This window comes from Corythoichthys intestinalis, chromosome 10 (genome assembly GCF_030265065.1).
Source record: "Corythoichthys intestinalis isolate RoL2023-P3 chromosome 10, ASM3026506v1, whole genome shotgun sequence".
In the NCBI taxonomy this organism is placed as follows: Eukaryota; Metazoa; Chordata; class Actinopteri; order Syngnathiformes; family Syngnathidae; genus Corythoichthys; species Corythoichthys intestinalis.
Genome location: NC_080404.1, coordinates 58,342,427 through 58,347,016, shown reverse-complemented (window position 1 = coordinate 58,347,016; position 4,590 = coordinate 58,342,427).

The window sequence follows — 4,590 nt, the reverse complement described above, 5'->3', positions numbered from 1 at the left end:
CAATGTGTTTTTGGTAATTTAAAACTGATTTTACTGCAGATTGGAACATATTCTCGGCTCTCCCGTTCACCATCTGTGTTGTTGTGGAGACGACTTCCGACGCGGAAGAGTGACGTTACTCGTTAAGAACACGTCACGCAAATAAACGAATCTGATTGGATTTTGTGCTTGCTCAAGAGGCCGTTAATGGGGCTGGGTCCCAGACTATTCTCACAGTGTTTGAAAAATACAGGGAGAACAGTCTGGCCGTGCCAGGCAAGAAAACTATGCAAGTATTCAAGATCTCAATATTTAAAGCATTGTGTCGTTTTTGAAAAAGCACTGTTTACACTTGCAGTTAGTTACAGTTAATGTATTTATATACCTAAAATTGAAGTTATTGTAAGTTTTAATTACAATACATTAGACTTTTAAGGAATCAGCAGACGATTGTTTTGAAGCAAACTGGAAGTTCTGCCAATGACTCAACTATTTCAACTGCCCACCTAAAAATACGAGTCCAAGTCACCTGATTTTGAGGACCTGCCGAGACCACTGCAATTTAGTCATTTTTTTTCATAATTACAAAACACAATTGTTATTTTTTGACAAAATCTATCTTAATTATTTTGTCACTCTGTAGCATTAAAAAAAAAAAAATCCTAAAAACAATCTTTTTCCACCCGATTTCAATCTTCCAAAAATATTTAATCGTACAAAAGTTTTTGTTTCTTTCACCAATTTCCTTGCACATCTTAGTTCGTTACTTTATAGCTCTTAAATAAAAACCTTACATCTTAAAAATCTAATCTTTTCACCCGTTTCCGATCTTCTAAAAACGACGTGATCGCATCGGGGACATCCCTAAAAGGTACATGTTCTACATTGACAAATGACCACGACTAGAATTGTCCGAGATTGACTTTTTAACCGATATCCTGATGTTGTCCAGAATCTGATATCAAACTGATTTATGCGGTCGTAGACTTAAAATATTATGGCTAGTAGTAGTGTAATACACCACCGGATGCTTTAATAATGATAAATGTAACAACTTGAAGGTTTTCCAAATAAAATGAAAACGTTCTGTGAAAAATAAGAGAACTTCAACTGAAAGTTATAGAAAATAAATGTCCATATAAATTGAAATGAACAAAAATATCCATAATTATATAAAAATAATCATTCACATTCATTTAACTGGTCACTTTCTAACCCTAACCAAAAGTTACGGGACTTTTTTCCCCTTGTAAACTTCTTGAAATACTATTTTAACATGGGCACTGAAATTGTTTTAAAGTATTAAAAACATAGTTTGCTGCTACGTTAAACTATTTCTATTCTAAAAAAGTTTTTTGATGTTGTTTTGTTTTAAAATATGGGTGCAAGGTTAAAAAAAAAAAAAAAAAAAAAAAAAAGGGATCCAAAGCACTTAAAATTGCCAGTGTTATTTCGGTGAAATAATTTTAGACATGAATGTTCCTGCCAAGTAACAATATGACACTTTAATATGTCTCCAACAGCTTTACAATGTCTTTGTCTCAGGCTATGTATGAAAACGAACACTTGTCTTTTCTTATCATCAGATCAAATAAGAACTTGTCAAATAAACAACTTAAATACTTTATAATTGAGCAACAAATGTCCTTTTCAATGACAAAAGTATTCATCCCCTTTGTCACCAAAGTACTTTTTGGCAGCGATAACACATAATACTTCATTGTTACCAAGTAGTGTGCTATTGATATGGGGAAAAATCCTCTATCACCATATGGGCTATTTCTTATCACCATAGCAATATGCCACGATATAATGTATGTGACACTGACTATAACAGTTGGGACATTTTTTAATATATTTTTTTAATAGGGTGCCTTTTGGACATAAGTGGACACTAATGGGCTAATGGGGGACTTATGTGCGAAAGTTAGGACTCAGCTTAGCATAATGGCTAACATGACTTTGGATAAAATGTTTGAAAAGATTCAATTGACTTAGCTTGAACAGAGCAGACTCATTATGAGTAAACACACTGAGTGTACTAAATAAAACTGCAAAATCTGATTTTTAAGGTGGTAAAAAGTCAAATTGCTTACTACAGTTGAATTTCCCGCCACTGGTGTGACGCTATCACTGTAGAATGACGTCATTGGTAAATGGGGAATTTTCTTAAAGGGACATTAGCACAATTTGTCAGAGTGGACAGTGACACTTAAAAAAAAAAATATATATATATATATTTACAGCATATTCATTTTAAAACAAAACATTAAAGATAGTTTAACCTTGACAGCGGAATCATTCATTTGGGATTTTTTCCAGATTTATATTATTTTATAGACTAAATTTGAATGAAACATACTGGGGACATAGCAAGATTCTATAACTTTTTTTTTCCAGTCAATTAAATTTAAAAATATGCGTATATTTTAGGAGCCTACACAACTGAATTTATATTAGACGACAAATGATAATGCAAAATATTTTCTAAAAAACAATACATTGAATGAGTATCTGTCCAACTTTGGTGAAAATACAAATTAATTTATACTGGGGAGACAAATTGCACCCTATTATTTCTGAATGAAAATGAGTATCAAATTTGTATGTTTTTTTTTTTTTTTTTAAACAAATTCTCAAAATTGTGGACCTCTTTGGCTTCAGAAGCCCACGTGATGGCGCCATAGAGCAAATGGACCACGACCACAGCTTGAACCCAATTGGCTGCGAAACAAAATATGCAAATAATATTGTAAAATGTAATGTTCTAACTTATGTCCTGTGATCATTATGGCTTCAGTTGCTGTTCAGGTTATTTAATTACTGATTGAAATTGGTTATAAATTTCACCTCTACCAAACCTACTTGATAAGGGACATCTAGAAGTCACTTTAAGCACAACTGATCTGTGGCCGCTAAGTTTATCAGGACTGCCCAACATATTACAAAATTGACGATACGAGAGTCTCATGACGATGTCTTTTACTGTATATATCGTTATATGGTATATCACTACTGACCCGTCACCGTTTTATTTGTCGAGGCATCTTCTGCAATACTACAAAGCAATAGAATTATTTGACAAGTCCTTACTTGATCTGCTTGTAAACAAATGTACGTACTGTATTGTGGATGAACAAGTGATCTTCAAAAATGCATTCATTTCAACGGAGAACAATTGTAGCAATGGTCAAATTTGAATGGGGGTGGTTGTCATCAGTATGTACTTTAAGGGTGGGAACATCACAGTACGATACAAAATACAAGGGAATGATGATACAGTTAGCGATACTTTGGTGCGGAAATCATACAATATTCTACAAAACGACTAAATAACAGGAAAAATAAGCTATTTTTCATCCCTGCCCTGTGAACTGGAATGAGTTTATCACGATCAGTCGTACAATCCGTTTGAAGTGAATTATCTGCCAACCTCCCACTTCAAACGGATTGGACATCTGTGGCGGCCAATGCCACGCAATGAGTTCATTTTGGGGCGTTTCACGTCAATTCTTGTTGATTTTCAATCACTTCCTGGTGATTTGGGGGCATTTACGGGTACCAAAAAGTAAGAATGTCCCCAAATGATTAGGAAGTGACTCAAAATCAACTATCACATCATTTCCTTTTGGGTTACTGAAAAATAAGAACGTTTCCAAACGAATAGGAAATGACTCCAAATCTACGGGTGATAACCCGTAAGTGCCCCAATATCATCAGGAAGTGACCTGTAAGTGCCCACAAAAGACGGTGCTATACAGCCCATCCATTTAAAATGAATTGGATGTCAATGGCAGCCTGTAAAGAGTGTAAACCAAGGTAGACGCTATACCAATGGAATATTTTGGTTGCAAACTGTTTGTTCCTTAATTTGTTTTAAACAGTGACACCTTTTCAAAAAAGATACGTCGATTCTTGGGGGAGCATATCAATCACCTTTTGGGCGACAAGTGTTTTTTGTCGCACCCCTAATGCACTTTTGAAGAAAGCTGGTCCTCCAATGCCATGTGTTAGCTGAGCCTGCCTCCATGTTGACCAAATTCATCAATGGGGCCTTAAAGAGCACTGTTATTAAGTAGTATTTTTGTGTCATGTAACTTACTGTACTTTTATTGTTATGAACAAAAGTGACTCTACTGGCACAAAACCATTTTTGTTCTTGCCTTTTTTTTTTCCCCCCCCAACTCCTGTGTGAATGTAGTAGATATATTTATTCTGTGCTGGACATTTTGAGTATGTGCTGATGTTACCCTGAAAATTTGTGAATTTCCTGTCTTTAATATGAAATAAAAGTTGAATTATCAACTGAGTGATCAAGAGCCTGGTTCATCAGGGTCCTTGAAAACCTTGAAAATGCTTGGATTTTACGGTTTATTTTTCAAGCTTTGAAAAATGCTGACATTTTGCGTCAAGCCCTCGAAAATGTTAGGCACGCCATATTTCTCGGCACCCTGTCTAAAAATACAAATGATTAAAATCAAGTTTGCTTCGATACACGCTCATTCTGAAGTTGCTTTCGCTTAATGTCCCGCGTCGCATCCCGCGTCACATCGAGTGCATCGGAGTCTGTGCGTGAGTAGTTTGGAGTTAAATGAAGCCAATGGTGTACAA